The sequence below is a fragment of the Scyliorhinus torazame genome, chromosome 14 (assembly GCF_047496885.1).
Source record: "Scyliorhinus torazame isolate Kashiwa2021f chromosome 14, sScyTor2.1, whole genome shotgun sequence".
In the NCBI taxonomy this organism is placed as follows: domain Eukaryota; kingdom Metazoa; phylum Chordata; class Chondrichthyes; order Carcharhiniformes; family Scyliorhinidae; genus Scyliorhinus; species Scyliorhinus torazame.
Window position 1 is genome coordinate 162,171,826 of NC_092720.1, and position 20,219 is coordinate 162,192,044.

The window sequence follows — 20,219 nt, forward strand, 5'->3', positions numbered from 1 at the left end:
AAGTTTGGGAAACTGACCGGGGAAACGGAGGCGACTTTGAGCAGCAGATCAGGTGGGGATTTAAACTTGTTATTGTTCCATCTGAGCAAAACCACACTTATTGCAACTGCTCTTTCAGTCCCGTCCCCCCACCCCCCGCCGTCCCCCTCTGGTAAATGTTTGACAGAGATTTCTAGTGTGGGAATAGCATTCTTCATCGTCGGAGGCTTTCAAATTGACAACTTCAGTGTGGAATATGTACAGCAGATCAGAAAAGATAGACCCTCTGCATCCAAAGCACTGATGATGGGCAGTGGTGGGATCAGCACAGACACAGGAGAGAAGGGGGTAAAGGAGAAAGGGAATAAAATATTTCCTCTCTGACTGGGTTTGTGACTCGATCCCTCACTCCCCGGCAACGTCACTGGTAACCTCTCATCCCTCACCTAATATGACACCGCGCCAAACCCCTCATCACTTCTGGTCCCGTGTCCCTTTCCAGGATTTAGGAAGTGACAACATGTTCAAGGACTTTGGAGAGGAAAGGGAGGTTGGAAATGGGGCAGTTGTTTGCAATGAAGAAGGGGGTCAAATATTGTTTTTCAAAGGAGGGGGAGATAACAGCAGATTTAAGGGAGAGGGGGACAACATCTGAAGCGAGAGAACTGAATAATATTAGCCAACATGGGAACAAGAGGGGCAGCTGGGTGTCAGTTTATTGAGAATATGGTGGAGCGAACAGGAGGTGGGTCTCATGGACAAGATGGGTTCAGAGTGGACATGAAGGGAGATAGGAGAGAAACTAGAGAAAGATGTGACTTCAGGGCTGGGGCAGGAGGGAGTATTAATGGAAGTTTGTCCGGGCGGGCTAGTGGAAGAGGGAAGTGGGCGAGGCAGCTGATGGATTTGTTTCAATCTTATTTCTCTGAACAGAGAGGTCAATAACCAGGCAGCAGAGATTTTAAGTTATTGATGGAAGGATTAGAGGGATGTTGTGAAGTATTGTTTCACCCAAAGGATAGTAAAGGTCTGGAACTCACTGTCTGAAAGCTTGACAGAGGCAGAAACTTTCATCACATTTTTAAAAATAATGGGATATGAACTCGAAGGAATAACATTTCCACATTCAAAATGGGATGGAATAACATCTGCATGTTGACACTTCCCATCAAATGAATGTACAGAACAGGTAAGATACAGACTCAAGCACTGTCTCAACTGTCCCTGGACGATGAAACCGGTTGTCCACCAGAAACTTTCAAATCTGCCTCTCATGAATTTTGAAGGAGTTAATATGGAGTCTATACCTGGGGAAAGGGTCAGGGTGAGAAAGAGGATTGGTTTTATTGGGGACTCGGACATCTGGGCTGGGAAATCTCTGAAACATTTTGTCAGGGCAAGCAAGGAAACTTCTAGAAAAACAATTGTTCACACATATAACATACTCTTCCAGCATTAACTGACACACTAAAAGTAATTTCTGATCCTGTCAGCTCATCACTGGAATGTTTGGAATTGATGCAACCTGGTTGTGGATGAAAAGAAAGGGCCAGCCAACAAAGGCATCAAATTTGGCAGTGACTTAATCGAGACAAAGGGTCAAAGTTACAATCGCCAAACCCCCATCTTGTATAGCCCCAGTGACCTAATGGATAAGGCGCTGGCCTCATGAGCCAGGGCTTGTGTCCCATTTGGGGTGGAGTAAAGTTTGGTCCAGAAATGTCAAAGCTCCTTCTCCAGAAATTGTCACATTCTGTGACAGTCAGGGAACTTTCTGTTTAACTTCTTAACCAATCTGAGCAGTTCCTGTTCAGCCCCCTTCTCACTCTGTCACTGGCTTTCCACTGACACAAATCAATGCAATGTTTCTCCTGGACTGTGAACTATCCCAACACTCAGGGTCAATGACACTTCCACTTTCAAGGCAAATCCTGTCCCTTTAACTCCTGTCTTCAGTTTACCCAGCACCCCAAATGCAGTCTCTACATTGAAATGTCAACTGATAATATGTAAAATTAGATTAAGAGGTTTATGTTAGGAAGGAGATTGCGGAATATGGAACCAAGTGGAGTTAAGGGGCAGCACGGTAGCATTGTGGATAGCACAGTTGCTTCACAGCTCCAGAGTCCCAGGTTCGATTCCGGCTTGGGTCACTGTCTGTGCGGAGCCTGCACGTCCTCCCCGTGTGTGCGTGGGTTTCCTCCGGGTGCTCCGGTTTCCTCCCACACTCCAAAGATGTGCAGGTTAGGTGGATTGGCCATGATAAATTGCCCTTAGTGTCCAAAATTGCCCTTAGTTTAGTGTTGGGTGGGGTTGCTGGGTTGTGGGGATAGGGTGGAGGTGTTGACCTTGGGTAGGGTGCTCTTTCCACGAGCCGGTGCAGACTCGATGGGCCGAATGGCCTCCTTCTGCTCTGTAAATTCTATGATAATCTATGATAATCAATAAATCAGAAAAAAAGGAGACCGCTGGCCCAGAATCCAGTTTAAATCCAGCCCCAGCTCACATCCACCACCGGCACCCAATGTACTTAAAAGCTTTTCTCATCATCTGCAGATATTGATGTCTTTCAGTGGTCAGTAGGTCAATTGTGAGGATTCCTTGAAGTAGCTGTTTGATATACTGGAGTTTTTCTGAGGTCTTTGATGTTTCTCCTGGAAAATGTAACTCTGAACAAAACTCAGTTTCTCATTAGAGGTTTAGAAGATGGTGGCTGGGAACAGAGGCTGAAGCTGCTGTGACATGTGTGAGCAGAACACAGTGTGGCTGCTGATGATATTCATTATTGTGCAGAATATTCCCACTCATTCTCAGTGTCTTCCATTCATGTTAAATATCAGAGAATTTAGTTTCTTGCAATGATCACTGCGGTCCTTTTAGAATTTATCTGAATTTTTGCTCCTCTCTCCATTGTCGCTCTCCTCTCATCCTCTCCTCTATTCTCTCTCCGATCTCCCCCTTTGCTATCTTCCTCTCTCATATCACTCTCTTCTCTCCTCCATTCCCTCTTTCTCCTTTAACATTATAAAGATGAGGAATGGAGAGAGCATTCACCATTTAAAACTCTGTCAAATGAAAAGAAAAAGCAGAACTCCAAACAACATTATTGAGATAATAATTTCGACTGTATTAAACTATTTTAAATCTTTCTCTTGTTTATGTGACACAACTGAAATCTGTGGGCCTGTAGTTTGCCAAAATAATTACTGGCCACAGCCTCTAGACTGACGTCATGAATATGACTCACAGTGGGTGCCAAAAAACCAAAAACCCCTGAGTGTAATTTGAAGATCCGCCTCAAACAAGCACAATCGGCAGAAACTCGCCACCTCATTATTCCCATCTGCAGCTGTGGTCATTTCTGTGGTTGGTACCAGCTTCCTGGGTGATATTTAACCAGTGTTAAAGATCACAAGAGGGCAATTTATATTTGACGTAACTTACATTTATATTCCTGATACTGCCAATTTAAGGCAGATTATGCTGATAAATCAACAGAAACAGTGTAAACTCTCGACCAAAGCCTGTGCCCATGTGGGTATTGCAAATTTTTCAAATAGTTTGATTAAAACAAACATTGAAATAACGTGTTTGACCAATTGATGCAATTTTTGTTAAGTGTGGTACATTGTGACCTAGCTGACTTCATGATCATTGCAGTGTCTAAATATCTACAGAATAATTCCTTCACTCATTGTAAACATGTTTCTGTTTCAATAAATGGTGGATGGGGTTTGTACAGGGAGCTCAGAGTCTGAGGAATTCCTCGTGTGACCCTGACTACACCCTGAATCTGTGTTCCTGGAATAATCCATCTGGAGTTGGATTTGAACCCATAACCTTGTTCTCTGAGTCAGAGGGTTGTGGGTTCAAGTCCCGTTCGAGGACCAGAGCACAAAAAATCCTGACTGACACTCCAGTGCAGTACTGAGGGGTGGAAAAGACTCCAGAGGTAGGGAGAGGGGAGGTCATGGAGGAATTTGAAAACAAGCTCCAAAACCTCACTAATAGAACATAGAACATAGAACATTACAGCGCAGTACAGGCCCTTCGGCCCTCGATGTTGCGCCGACCTGTGAAACCACTCTAAAGCCCATCTACACTATTCCCTTATCATCCATATGTCTATCCAATGATCATTTGAATGCCCTTAGTGTTGGCGAGTCCACTACTGTTGCAGGCAGGGCATTCAACGCCCTTACTACTGTTGCTCGTTTTAGCCTTAGTTTAATTGCTCTAATTCTGTCACCTTTGCTCTTGAGTCGCCAGGTATCTTTCTGATACTGCCACGTGGTTCAAGTTCGAGGAATGATTAATAATCCAACGCACCGCTTAGTAAGAGTTAAATCAACGCTCATTTATTATATACAGCAATCAATACTTATACATTAATCCTACTTCTAAGCTACTTCCTACAACTAACAGGCCAATAATTAACTTTGGAAATGGCCCACCAGGTCAGGGAAACAAATGGCCTTTCGAATGGGTTCTGAGCCTGCGGGATTCAAAAGCTGGTACAGGTCGATAGTCAGGAGTGCCTATCCCGTAGCGATCGTTGGAGTAAAACTTACGTTCTCTGCAGAAGGGTCTCGAAGGGTGCAGAGAGGAGAAGAAGGGTCAATTTGAACTTGGCCCCTATTCTTATAGTCCCCAGGGGCTTCCCGCCTCTCGGGGCGGACCTTGTACCTGGTTCCAAGTGATTGGACTTGGTCCCAATCACTTGGTTCGATATTCTCCAATGCTGGAGCGATTCCTTGATCGAGGGGTGGTCGTTTACCTCTCTTTGTGTCATCTCCTGCTGGAGCCGAAAGGTCTGGGTTGGCTTTGTGTGTCTATTTTGTATCAATTGTTCCCGGGGATTGCTGATTAATATGCAGATGGCTGGGCTGTTGTTATGTTGATGGCTGCAGGTATCGATTCGGTCTGGCTTCCCCAGAGGCGAATTACACTGTTTTACCTGCAGCTGTATGTTTGAGTCCAGTTGGCTGATTTTCCCATCAGCCTCTTCCATTCGCCATTTTAAATCGGGGTTTGGACATTATAATCGGGAGTTAGACATTTTACATGGCTACACTACTCTCTGAGTAAAGAATCTACCTCTGACACCTGTCTTATATCTATCTCCCCTCAATTTAAAGCTATGTCCCTTCGTGCTAGACATGACCATCTGAGGAAAAAGGCTCACACTGTCCACCCTATCCAATCCTCTGATCATCTTGTATGCCTCAATTAAGTCACCTCTTAACCTTCTTCTCTCGAACGACAACAGCCTTAAGTCCCTCAGCCTTTCCTCATAAGATCTTCCCTCCATACAAGGCAACATTCTGGTAAATCTCCTCTGCACCCTTTCCAATGCTTCCACATCCTTCCTATAATGCGGCGACCAGAATTGCACGCAATACTCCAAATGCGGCTGCACCAGCGTTTTGTACAGCTGCAACATGACCTCATGGCTCCGAAACACAATCCCTCTACCAATATAAGCTAACACACCATACGCCTTCTTAACAACCCTCTCAACCTGGGTGGCAACTTTCAGGGATCTATGTACATGGACACCGAGATCTCTCTGCTCATCCACACTGCCAAGAATCTTACCATTCACCCAGTACTCTGTCTTCCTGTTATTCCTTCCAAAATGAATCACCTCACACTTTTCTGCATTAAACTCCATTTGCCACCTCTCAGCTCAGCGCTACAGCTTATCTATGTCCCTCTGTAACTCGTAACATCCTACCGCACTGTCCACAACTCCACCGACTTTAGTGTCATCTGCAAATTTACTCACCCATCCTTCTACGCCCTCCTCCAGGTCATTTATAAAAATGACAAACAGCAGTGGCCCTAAAACAGATCCTTGTGGTACACCACTAGTAACTGGACTCCAATCTGAACATTTCCCATCAACCACCACTCTTTGTCTTCTTCCAGCTAGCCAATTTCTGATCCAAACTGCTAAATCACCCTGAATCCCATGCCTCCGTATTTTCTGCAGTAGCCTACCGTGGGGAACCTTATCAAACGCTTTACTGAAATCCATATACACTACATCAACTGCTTTACCCTCACCCACCTGTTTGGTCCCCTTCTCAAAGAACTCAGTAAGGTTTGTGAGGCACGACCTACCCTTCACAAAACCGTGTTGACTATCTCCAATCAAATTATTCCTTTCCAGATGATTATACATCCTATCTCTTATAAACCTTTCCAAGATTTTGCCCACAACAGAAGTAAGGCTCACTGGTCTATAGTTACCGGGGTTGTCTCTACTTCCCTTCTTGAACAAGGGGACAACATTTGCTATCCTCCAATCTTCTGGCACTATTCCTGTAGACAAAGATGACTTAAAGATCAAAGCCAAAGGCTCAGCAATCTCCTCCCTAGCTTCCCAGAGAATCCTAGGATAAATCCCATCCGACCCAGGGGACTTATCTATTTTCACACTTTCCAGGATTGCTAACACCTCCTCCTTATGAACCTCAAGCCCTTCTAGTCTAGTAGACTGAATCTCAGTATTCTCCTCGACAACATTATCTTTTTCCTGTGTGAATACTGACGAAAAATATTCATTTAGCACCTCTCCTATCTCCTCGGACTCCACGCACAACTTCCGCTACTGTCCTTGACTGGCCCTACTCTTTTATTCCTGACATATCTATAGAAAGCTTTCGGGTTATCCTTGATCCTACCTGCCAAAGACTTCTCATGTCCCCTCCTGGCTCTTCTTAGCTCTCTCTTTAGGTCCTTCCTGGCTAACTTGTAACTCTCGAGCACCCTAACTGAACCTTCAAGTCTTATCTTTCCATAAGCCTCCTTCTTCCTCTTGACAAGTGTTTTGACTGCTTTAGTAAACCACGGTTCCCTTGATCGACCACTTCCTCCCTGCCTGACAGGTACATACTTATCAAGGACACGCAGTAGCTGTTCCTTGAACAAGCTCCACATTTCCATTGTGCCTATCCCCTGCAGTTTTCCTCTCCATCCGATGCATCCGAAGTCTTGCCTCATCGCATCATAATTGTTTTTCCCCCAGATATAACTTTTGCCCTGCGGTATATACCTATCCCTTTCCATCACTAAAGTAGACATAATCGAACTGTGGTCACTATCACCAAAGTGCTCACCTACCTCCAAATCTAACACCTGTCCTGGTTCATTACTCAGTACCAAATCCAAAATAGCCTCGCCTCTCGCTGGCCTATTTACATACTGTGTCAGGAAACCCTCCTGCACACATTGGACAAAAACGGACCCATCTAAAGTACTCGAACTATAGCGTTTCCAGTCAATATTTGGAAAGTTAAAGTCCCCCATAACAACTACTCCGATCCAGAAGCATCTTTGCAATCCTTTCCTCTACATCTCTGGAACTTTTCGGAGGCCTATAGAAAACCCCTAACAGGGTGACCTCTCCTTTCCTGTTTCTAACCTCAGCCCATACTACCTCAGTAGACGAGTCCTCATCAAACGTCCTTTCTGCCACTGTAATACTGTTCTTGACTAAGAATGCCACCCCTCCCCCTCTTTTACCACCTTCCCTGAGCTTACTGAAATATCTAAACCCCGGCACCTGCAACAACCATTCCTGTCCCTGCTCTATCCATGTCTCTGAAATGGCCACAACATCGAAGTCCCAGGTACCAACCCATGCCGCAAGTTCACCCACCTTACTCCGGATGCTCTTGGCATTGAAGAAGACACACTTTAAACCACCTTCCTGCCTGCCGGTACACTCCTGCAACTTTGAAACCTTACTCATGACCTCACTACTCTCAACCTCCTGTATACTGGAACTACAATTCAGGTTCCCAAGCCCCTGCTGAACTAGTTTAAACCCTCCCGAAGAGCATTAGCAAATTTCCCCCCCAGGATATTGGTACCCCTCTGGACCAGGTGTAGACCATCCCGTTTGTAGAGGTCCTACTGACGCCAGAATGAGCCTCAATTATCCAGAAATCTGAAACCCTCCCTCCTGCACCATCCCTGTAGCCACGTGTTCAACTCCTCTCTCTCCCTATTCCTCGTCTGGCTAGCACGTGGCACGGGTAACAACCCAGAGATAATAACTCTGTTTGTCCTAGATCTAAGTTTCCACCCTAGCTCCCTGAATTCCTGCCTTACATCCCTATCCCTTTTCGTACCTATGTCGTTGGTAGCTATGTGGACCACGACTTGGGGCTGCTCCCCCTCCCCCTTACGGATCCCGAAAACACGATCCGAGACAGCTCGGACCCTGGCACCTGGGAGGCAACACACCAACCGCGAGTCTCTCTCGTTCACACAGAATCTCCTATCTATCCCCCTAACTATGGAGTCTCCAATGACTAATGCTCTGCTCCTCTCCCCCCTGCCCTTCTGAGCAACAGGGACAGACTCTGTGCCAGAGACCTGTACCCTATGGCTTACCCCTGGTAAGTCGTCCCCCCCAACAGTATCCAAAGCGGTATACTTGTTACTAAGGGGAACAACCACAGGGGATCCATGTACTGACTGCTTCCTCCCAGCCCCTCTCACCGTCACCCATCTATCTTTATTCTTCGGAGTAACTACATCCCTGAAGCTTCTATCTGCGACCATCTTTGCCTCCCGAATGATCCGAAGTTCATCCAGCTCCAGCTCCAGTTCCCTAATGCGGTTTCTGAGGAGCTGGAGATGGGTGCACTTCCCACAGATGAAATCAGCAGGGACACTGACGGCGTCCCTCACCTCAAACATTCTGCAGGAGGAACATTGAACTACCTTCCCTGCCATCCCCTCTAGATAAAAAAAGAAAAAGAAAGAGCTTACCTGTTATTCACTCCCCTTCTCAGCAAGCAGTCACTCAGCAACCTCTGCGCCCCGTACGATAACACCTGAGGGAAAATAAAAGAAAAACTACTTACCAGTCACCAGCCAATCCCTTACCTGCAGGCTGTGACATCACGGTTCAACTTCTTTCTACTTCCACCTGCCCTCGAGCCTTCCTCTTGATCTTTACAGCGGTTGGGTTTTTTTTGGTTCGAGGAGGGGGTAGGGAGGGAAACACTGAGCTTTCCTGGAAAGAGTGGGTTATTCATCGAGTTTTATTCCTGATAGACTGTTAGAACTGTGTCTAAACATTAGAACCTTAATGAGTGAATGAAAGCAGAATAGTTAATCAGCAGCACTGATTGAAGACAATACCTTAAAATGTCCATTCCAGCTGGCACCAGGGACTTTACCACTTTTCACAGCTTCAGGAACCCAGACACAAAAACAACACTAACAACTGCAGCTTGAACTAATTACCATTTTAAATTGAATCAAACTTTCAGGCTGCAGGTTTACCGGCAGAAAGCATTCTGTGCACATCCTTGAGACTTAACGCAGACTTAAAATGAACTCAATGCATTCTATGCTTATTTCAAGCAGGAAGCCAACAAACTGTTTTCAACTGTCCCAACAGCCTCAAGCACACCCGTAACTACCGTCAAAGCCTCTGAAATCAGATCTGCCTCCTTGAAAGTGAACCCACGAAAAGCAATGGGTCCTGAAGAGGTCCCTGGTCCTGCACTCAGATCCAGAGCAGACCAACTGGCATGTGTGTTCGCAGACACCTTGACCTCTCCCTACTCCGTTCTGAGGTTCCCACCTGCCTCAAGAAGACCACTATCATACCGGTGGCAAGGAAGAACCAGGAAACGTGCCTCAACGACTACTGGTCTTGACATCAATCATTATGAAGTGCTTTGAGAAATTGGTCATGAGACACATCAACTCCATACTTCCAGAATGCCTTGATCCATTGCAATTTGCATACCGCCACAACCGATACACAGCGGACGCTATCACCCTGGTCCTAAACTCATCCCTGAAGCATCTCGACAACAAGGACTCCAAGGTCAGATTCCTATTCATTGACTACAGCTCCGCCTTCAACACAATAACCCCAGCCAAACTCATATCCAAACTCCAAAATCAGGGACTTGACTCCTACTTCTGCATCTGGATCCTCGACTGCCTGACCCATAGACCACAATCAGTAAGGATAAACAACGAAAACTCTTCCACGATAGCCTTCAATACCGTAGCCTCACATGGCTGCGTACTTAGCCCCCTACTATACTTCTTAAACACACAAGACTGTGTGGCAAAATGTGGCTCCAACTTCATCTGTAAGTTTGTTGAGGACACGATCATAACGGGTCAGATATCAAACAACGATGAGCCAGAGTAAAGATGGGAGATAGAGAACCTAGTGGTGTGGTGCAATGAAAACAATCTCTCCCTCAATGTCAGCAAAACTAAGGAGCTGGTCATCGATTGCAGGAAGCAAAGTGTCATACACACTCCTGTCTGCATCAATGGTACAAAGGTGGAGATAGAATTTACAGTGCAGAAGGAGGCCATTCGGCCCATCGAGTCTGCACCAGCTCTTGGAAAGAGCACCCTACTCAAGGTCAACACCTCCACCCCATCCCCATCCCCATAACCCAGTAACCCCACCCAACACTATGGGCAATTTTGGACACTAAGGGCATTTTATCATTGCCAATCCACCTAACCTGCACATCTTTGGACTGTGGGAGGAAACCGGAGCACCCGGAGGAAACCCACGCACACACGGGGAGGATGTGCAGACTCCACACAGACAGTGACCCAAGCCGGAATCGAACCTGGGACCCTGGAGCTGTGAAGCAATTGTGCTATCCACAATGCTACCGTGACAGCTTCAAATTTCTAGGTGTGCACATCACCAACATTCTGTCCTGGTCCACCCACGTCGAAGCTACGACCAAAAAAATACAACAGCGCCTATACGTCTTTAGGAAACAAAGGAAATTTGGCATATCCACATTGACTCTTACCAATGTTTACAGCTGCACCATAGAAAGCATCCTATCTGGCTGCAACACAGCCTGGTATGGCAACTACTCGGCCCAAGACGGTAGGAAACTACAGAAAGTCCTGAACAACCCAGTCCATCATGCAAACCCACCACCCAACTATTGACTCTGTCTACACCACATGCTGACTTGGGAAAGCGACCAGAATAATCAAAGACCTGTCCGACCCAGGTTATTCTCTCTTCCGACCTCTTCCATGAGACAGAAGATACAAAAGTCTGAGAACACGCACTGACATTGTGTTCTTTGGACTGAGGGCGGCACGGTAGCACAGTGGTTAGCATTGTCGCTTCACAGCTCCAGGGTCCCAGGTCAATTCCCGGCTTAGGTCACTGTCTGTGCGGAGTCTGCAGGTTCTCCTCGTGTCTGCGTGGGTTTCCTCCGGGAGCTCCGGTTTCCTCTCATAGTCCAAAGACATGCAGGTTAGGTGGATTGACTGTGCTAAATTGCCCTTAATGGGATTACGGGTATTGGGCGGAGTTGTGGGCTTAAGTGGGGTGCTCTTTCCATTGGCCAGTGCTGGCTCGATGGGCTGAATAGCCTCCTTCTGCACTGCAAATTCTATATCTATTACAGATTCAAAAACAGCTTCTTTCCTGCTGTTATCAGACTCCTGAATGACCCTCTTCTGAACTGAACTCTTTACGCATCTTCTCTACTGTTGTAGTACTGTATTCCATATGCTTCACCCAATGTCAATGTATTTACATTATGTATTTATCGTATGTCCAATATTTTTCATGTACGGATTGATCTGTCTAGACTGTATGCAGAACAATACTTTTCACTGTACTGAGGTACACGTGACAGTAAATGTAAATCAAACCCCTTAGAAACTTAATCTAATACAATTTAATCTAGAAATATGTGTTACTGTCAACCGTGCCTGAGTTAGCACTCGCGTCTCTGAGTCAGAATGCTGTGAGTTCAAGTCTCACTCCACAGCCCAGACTTTTGAGAAAGGTAGAGGCCTTCAGTTAAAAATGTTAAAGAAGACATTAAAAGGCATTTTAATAAATGTCTCTGCCCCTCCCAGAAAATTACAGCTCACTTTCTCATATTCAGTAATGAGCCATCAACAAAATTCAGCCGGTAAATCAAAAGGGAAATGCTTCCAATAAACACACAAAATCCAACACACAGCCAATCAAACAGCTGAACATTGATTGACGGCTCTCAGAGCCACTTAGACGAAGAAGAATAGACCTTCCATAATGGAAATGCCAATCAATCCAGGCCGCCAATCACGTATGAGGCGGCGGGACATCACGAACTGCTCCGTCCAGTTCTGCGCAGCCGCATTCCTGACAAACTCTTAACGGGTTGAACTACATTACTCATGCCGCATGTGCCCCTAAGCCTGCGCAGTGAGAAGCGGCAGTGTGGCACCAGGGAGAGAGAGAGAGAGCCAGCACGCGGTGTCTGATGGGTGTTGTAGTTCTGTCGCGCGCAGCGACGGTTGGAGCCCCACGTTCGGGAGTTGGGATGTGAGGACACTCGAGCCCGAGCGGCTGAATCGAATTGAAAAGCAGAGACTGACCCTTGGTAGGAACCAGAGTGATGGCGGTGGGAAGATTCACCATTGCAGCAGATTCTCTATCAAGAATTGAAGAGAAAAAAGTGCCACAAGTCAGTGCAGTCTCACTGACTGCACAACACAGAAGAGGATCAGGAAGAGGATAGTGTGGTGGGGCATGTCAAAGGCTCCAGAGAGATTAAAAGCAAATTACTGCGGATGCTGGAATTTGAAACCAAAAGAGAAAACGCTGGGAAATCTCAGCAGGTCTGGCAGCATCTGTAGGGAGACAAAAGGTCATCGAGTCCAGGTGACCCTTTGTGAAAAAATGATAAGGATGATATTAAGAATTGAGAGATTGTAACTGTCAGGAAAGAATGAACAAGCTGGCACTCTTTTCCCGAGAAAAGAGAAGGCTGAGGGTGGACATCATAGAATTCTTTAATAATTATGAATTTTAAAATAAAAAATTTGGGGTAAATGGAAAGATGTTCTCACTTGTCTAGGGGAGTCCTAAACGATGGTCCAGAAAGTTAAGATGGTCAATAATAAATCCAATGAGGAATTCAGGAGAAACCTGTTTCCCAGGGGAATTAGTAGAATGTGGAACTTGCTCCCAAAGGGAATGGTTGAGGCAAATAATTTTGATGTATTTAACGGGAACCCAGGTAATTAGGTGATCAAAAAAAAGGTTCTGCTGATGGGTTGAGATAAAATATGGAGAACGATCATGTGAAGCAGTAGCCCCTGTAGAAAACAGATGGGCTGAACGGTCTGTTTTTTGTGCTAATGGGGTGAGACAAAAAGCTGCATTTGTTGCCAGCACAGTTTTAGTGTTTTACTCCATTATCACATTGAAAGTGACAGATTAGGTAGCAGCCAGGAACAAAGATGGTGCTGCTCGAACAATCAAAGCTGACTTTTAGCTCCAATTGTTTAATTCCCAATTGAAGTAGATTGGCCAGAGAGCCTGTCGCTGATGGAGAGCGAGCCAGTTTCCAGATCAGAGCCACAGTCAGTCTCAAGCATTGGGAATTACTTTGGTCTGAGGGGGATTTTATGTTCCTTGTATTCTCCAAGACAGCCACGGTCGTAGTGTTGACAAAGAACATAAACCTAGATGTTTAAATCAAAACTAGTTTATTTTACATTACTTAAATTGGTTCGCACACTCTACTGAGTAACAGCTAACAAAATAATAGTACAACTAACAAAATAATAGTATTGAATCTATGATACGTAATTAATTATCTTTCTAATATATATAACCTGCACTCTAACTCAACTTCACACTATCCTTCGACATCAACTTCTCTAACAGCTTCTTCCATAATGCCAAGAGACGCAGCCTTTTATAAGACTTCTCAGTGATGCCATCTCCTGTTGCTAGACATGAACATCATCTTGTTAACCCGTTACTCTCCTGAGATTATACATATCATTATATCCCCCTTTTTTTAAAGATGTTTTGTACAGTACAAAGCAGAAAATATGAATAATATTATTACATGATACATTAATATGTATACCAAAAGTTAACAAGTGAGTTAAAATTTGTTAAACAGTTCATTCGTTTCACTTTATAAATTCAGTCTGTCGGGTTTCTTTCTGATTCTGGATGATCTCCTCAATCCAGTCAGTGCAGTGGTAGATGTTTTTAACGGCTTCTGGAAGTCATCTTGTAGCTTAGCAGATGCTGTAAGTAGAACAAAATAAATTATCATCAAACTGAAGACTTGGAAATAATGTATGAGAAGTTTGAACTTTCAGAAGGGCACATCGATTTCTTCTAAGAACAGAACTTTCTTCTGAGAACAGAACTATCAGCTGCTTGAACAATGTATGAGTATTGTGCTGCTTGACTTATGACCTTAGCGAGATCAGACCATCCTCCAGTGGGAATCTGAATTCTCACTAAATCATCTGGATTAAGTGGTTCCAATGATTTTGCATGTTCATTGTAGTATTTCTCCTGAAGATGCTTTTGATGTTGCATTTTCTTTATCACTGGCTGAAGATCAGGACCAGGTAGTCGTAGACATGGAAGAGTTGTATGCAACGTTCTGTTCATTGACAACTGAGCAGGAGATAAATTTGTTGAGAGAGGAGTAGCCATATAATTCAATAAACTTAAGAACATATCTGAACCAGAGTCAAGTGCTTTCTTAAAAAGTTGTTTCACAATGTAAATACCTTTTTCAACCTTGCCATTAGATTGCGGATAAAGAGGACCAGGCCTGATATGAGTGAACTTGTAGCTGGGAGGAAATTCTGTCCAATCATTGCTATCAAAACAAGTTTCATTGTCTGTCATGACTCTGCAAGGTATCCCGTGATGAGCAAATATTTCTTTAGTCGCTTTCATCACGGATTTTGAAGTAGAATCAGACAATTTTATTACTTCTGAGTAATTTGAAAAATAGTCGATGATCAACACATAATCGTGACCATGAAAATGAAAAAGATCAGCTTTCGACCATGGAGTCTTCTCAAGATCATGAGATGTGAGTTTTTCTTTACTCTGAGTCAATTGATTTCGCTGGCATGTCTCACATTCTAAAACAAAATTGGCTATGTCAGCATTTATTCCAGGCCAATACACTGCCTGTCTCGCTCGGCATTTGCACTTTTCTATTCCTAAATGACCTTCATGAACCTTCTGGAGTATCATGTGCCTTAGTGTCATAGGAATAACAAGACGATCGAGACAAAGTAGAAAACGATCTACAACAGTGAGGACAGATTGAATATTTCTGAAATTCGAACAGTGTCCTTTCGGCCAACCATTTCTCATATGGCTGATTACTCGTAACATTTCATCGTTTTTAGTCTCCTCTCTGATGAGCTTGAGTTTTTCACCAGAGACAGGAAGAGTTTCAGCTTGAAGTTGCACTTGAGCTTTAATTAGTTGAACAATCTCAGATTGTTGTTCCCCTGTGTCTGTAGCACAAGACAATGCATCAGCAATTATAAGATCTTTACCTGGAGTGTAGACCAGTTGAAAGTGTATCTTCTTAGTTTCATGAGTATTCGTTGCAGTCTTGGAGTCATGTCATTCAAATCTTTCTGAATTATGTGAACTAATGGTCAGTGATCTGTTTCGACCCTGAACATCGGAGATCCATAGATGTAGTCATGGAATGTTTGTATGCCGTAAGCAGGTTTAAACAATCTTTCTTTATCTGAGCGTACCGTTGCTCTGTGGTAGTCATAGATCCTGATGCATATGCAATTGCCGTCCAAAAAGTATCATTTCTTTGAAGCGACTTCTGGTGCCGACGATGTGCTGAGCAGTCGTACGTTAGGTGGCTCTCTTCCCATGGACACAAAAAATAGCCACTTGTCAATGATAACCCGACAAAAAAAGACGCAGTAACTCATTCCCCAACCTTAGTAAGTCAGAGGAAGGAAGAAAGAGTGGGGGAATATAAAGAAAAATGCTTGGAAAAAGCCAAACAGTGGAGACCTCAAACATGGCGAAGGAACTCGGTCGTTTTATGGAGCAGATGGGGGCATTGGACCATTGGAGGTTCACCCACCCAGGGGAGAAAGAGTTCTCCTCCCCAGTCACAACGTATACATCAGGATTGACTTCTTTATGGTGGGGAAATTGGTGCTTCCAGGGTTGGTCAAAGTGGAATACTCCGCAATCGTAATCTCCGAACACGCTCCACATTACATGGATGTGAGGTTGGAGATGGGCAGGGCCCAAAGTCCCGCATGGAGGCTTTCAGCGAAAGGGTATAACAAGCCATAGCGGTGTATACGGAGAACAACCAAAACAAGGAGTTCTCACCCTCCACGTTCTGGGAGACGGGAAAGGCCGTGATTAGAGGTAAATTGTCACCTTCAAAGCGCAAAGAGACTGGGAGGAAATGACGAGTAGGCAGCAGTTGGTTGACTCCATACTGGAGGCAGACCGTAAATACTCCGAGGCCCCGACCGTAGAGCTGGCGGAGAGGTGCAGAAGCCAGCTATTTTCTTTCGGTAAAACGGATAGGTAAAAGATAGCTCTTTAGCTATTAAGCCCCTAGTCAATTAAATACCCATTTAAAAATTCACTCATAACCTCAGGTCATTTCAAAACACATATTCAGCATGACACAGCATAATTCATTTACATTAAGATACACAATTTAACCGAAACAGAAAACCCATGATAAAACAAACACTTTTCACCAAGCTAATGAATACATTTTTCAAGACAGTGTCTAAGGACAGGGCAGGCTCCATGACAATGGCACAGTAACCTAAAGGCGCTATTGTCCTCAGCAAGAATCCAGTTCAAACAGCTTGCAATAACGACACAGAATCGCATTCCAGAACACATTCAAGAATTAATTTATGAAACATTTCAAGTTAATGTTGCACATTAAAGACAGACAGCTAACTGTCAAATCAAACTTATTTGATTCTAACCCAAACCAATTAGGATTACATAGGGGTATAGCTAGATGGCTGAAGGCTGATACGATTTAGTATAACCGTGGTAGTTCGTACGGCCATATTCCATTCCAGGATCAATCTATACTTTGACTTAACTATTCGCTGTCTCTCTATCTTTCATATTTCACTTTCTAACTCTTGACTTTTGAAGTTATTGCAAGCTGTTTGCCGTAAGCAAGAAAATAATTTCTGTATAATTTGAAAGTTGAATTGTCTACAAAATTGCTTCTCTTTGAGTCCTTTTGCTAGCTGGACTTATTAGAGAATACGATTTAAATGATTCTCAATTGTAATCAATAGAGACAAATAAAACAATTCTTATTTGCACCTGAGATGTGTTAACTCAAATTTCGACTGAGGTTTAGTGATCGCAAGTGCCACTAGATCCACATGGAAGATCTCTACAACTGGCGTAGTTCAGCAAAAAGGGGAGGAGCCAGCCAGGAGGAAATCAGAAGACCAAAGAAAGACCAGAAGGATGGAAGACCCAAAGAGAAACGGCTAGACTGGGGTAAGAAACATCTTTTTCATCCATTAACAGTTTTAAAACCGCATGAAGCAGTGCTTCGACCCCTTAGAAATGATCTTTTTATAGACTGTGTTAATCCGATCGGGTGCCGGTCGTTGAAACTAAAATAAAACGGGACTGAAAAAAATAGTCACGGTAGTGTACACAGATTACACATAGTTGACAACCAAAAAATTGGGTGTTAGGCTGAGTTTATGGCGGACATGACTCCTAAAATAGATTCAGGATCTTCAAATGGTTGAGAACTACTTCCCACAACATCCAAGGGAGGTTGCGCTGTACTGGATGTCTCTATTGACGTTATATTGGATGATCTTAGATCTTTGATTTGTAGACAATTTGGACTGTCTGAAGTTGCCACAAAAATTGAGTCAAAATATGATATCCCCAAAGGACAGTGGTCCCTTGATAATATCAAGAAGGCATGGGGAAAAACCACAAGCTTAAAAGGTGGAAAACGTATGAAATGGTCTTTTGCAGGAATGGCACAGCTCCAAAAACATCAAGAGACAGTTGCAAAAACGAAATTCGATCATGACCTTAAGTCCATTAAAGACCAACTAACAGCAGTTGTTGAAGAATTACAAGATGCAAAATCGAAACTTGAACAATGTGATCAGATACTTTGGCTAATGCATGCCTACCCATAGTGCCCCAGCAATCCACATGGTTCATATTTATTCATTATGCACCACTAGCCAATAACATCAAAATGGAAAGTTTTTGTTGAACTATTATTTACTGCATTATTATTCATTTATTAGTGAATTATTATTAATAATTCATTGCTCAATCATATAATCAACTTTGATAATCATTTTACCATTTATTACTAAATCATATACTCAACTTTCTATTGTATAATCATTTTATTTGTATACATGAAATTATTATTAATTGTTTATTACTGAATTATGTAATCATGATATCAATTTTTAATCAGTATGTCAGTGTTTTAAGCAATACTAAGGAAAGAAAAGTTGGATTCACGCATTGCATGTGAAGCATACGTACAAATATTAAGATCTGTAAAATGTTTGCTGTAATATTCATTTTCAGTTATTTGATTGGCTTGTAAGTGTTGCACCAGAACTGAATAAGAACACATTCCTTTACACATCTAAGGTATATGCTAAAAATTTCAACATTTCCAATTGTTGGGTATGCATTGCAACCCCTACTTGGATTGGATTGGATCAGAGGATTGGATTGGATTTGTTTATTGTCAAGTGTACCGAGGTACAGTGAAAAGTATTTGTCTGCGAGCAGCTCAACAGATCATTAAGTACATGGGAAGAAAAGGGAATAAAAGAAAATACATAAAAGGGCAACACAAGGTATACAATGTAACTACATAAGCACCAGCATCGGATGAAGCATACACACTGTAGTGTTAATGAGGTCAGTCCACAAGAGGGTCATTTAGGAGTCTGGTAACAGCGGAGAAGAAGCTGTTTTTGAGTCTGTTTGTGCGTGTTCTCAGACTTTTGTATCTCCTGCCCGATGGACGAAGTTGGAAGAGTGAGTAAGCCGGGTGGGAGGGGTTTTCGATTATGCTGCCCGCTTTCCCCAGGCAGCGGGATGTGTAGATGGAGTCAATGGATGGGAGGCAGGTTCGTGTGATGGACTAACTCAGGAGAGGGTATTCCCTTTCTAACTATTCCCTTTAATGCTTCAGAAACAGCAGAATGGTACATCTATCAAAACGTCGCTCGCTCTGTAGTGGTCCGTTCTTGAGAATATTCATGTGAAAAAGGAAGGTACAAAATTTATTTACAGAAATTCATCATGGAAATCTGCAGTCTATCCACTAAAAACCTTTTCAGGATGGCACCAACTTATATATAATCCAAACAAAAATCCTCAATATATTAGCCTCCCAACTAATATTAAACAAAAAGGATCAATATGCCTCATTGGTAATCACTCTGAAGGGATGAAAGTAGGCAATAGTGTTTGTGCTAATTATTTAGATGTTAACGCAGCCTATAAATGTACTCAAGATTTATTACAAAGAATTAAACGGTCCTCAACAATAGTGACGAATGTGATATAAAATAGTTACTTTAGAGATATTAGTTACTGTAATGTAGAGATAGGCCAGTCTCATCCTGGTGAGTTCACAGACAAAGGATTTCTAAATGCATGGCAAAGCAAGGAGGAGGTGTGTCCAGCTACGGAGGGGAAAAGGATGCTCGGTAATAGGGGGCCAGAGGCAGGGATTGGAAGTGAGCCAATTAGGATGTATGGCCAGGTCAGGAGGGGTATAGGATGACCGATGGGAATCGTGTATGTGAAACTTGATGCCATTTGTGTTATTAGTAGAGATTCCTTTGTCCTACAGACTCACTTGATTCCGGACGTCCAGAAAGCAAGATGTGTTTTGTACCGCTGTGAATTGAGACAGACTTGCAAGTCAAATAAAATAACTAATGCTGTACCTGCAAATCCATCTTGACTTTTATTGAGGCCAGACTGACGGGTAAAGAAATTTAAGTTTTGTCATTGTGGATGTGTTCAGCAGATGGGTCGAGGCGTATCCGACTACCGATAATAAAGCTGCTACTGTGGTTAAAGTTTTGATGCGGGAAATCATTCCCCGGTACGGTATACCAGCTCAGTTAAGTTCTGATAATGGGCCTCATTTTATTCGACAAATTAACAAGGAGTTTTGCTCCCAGTTGGGCATACGCCAGCAGTTACACTGTGCTTACAGACCGCAGGCGGCCGGGTTGGTTGAGAGACACAATCAGACCCTCAAAACTAAATTGGCTAAATTAAGAGCAGACACGGGACTGACATTGCTTAAGTTGCTCCCCGTTGCCCTCTTCCAGCTGCGGGTTACACCTGCGGGACCGGCCCGGCTCTCTCTTGCCGAGATTCT

The 20,219-nt window shown here is 43.7% G+C and overlaps 1 long non-coding RNA gene across 1 annotated transcript; it reads left to right on the forward strand.

The window, feature by feature from the left end:
- Positions 1 to 4: 4 nt before the first annotated feature.
- Positions 5 to 19,775, forward strand: LOC140390129 (uncharacterized). The gene is made up of 4 exons (XR_011934565.1): positions 5 to 52; positions 17,140 to 17,317; positions 19,014 to 19,095; positions 19,680 to 19,775. It is a non-coding gene; the product is annotated as an uncharacterized lncRNA (long non-coding RNA).
- The last annotated feature ends 444 nt before the right edge of the window (positions 19,776 to 20,219 follow it).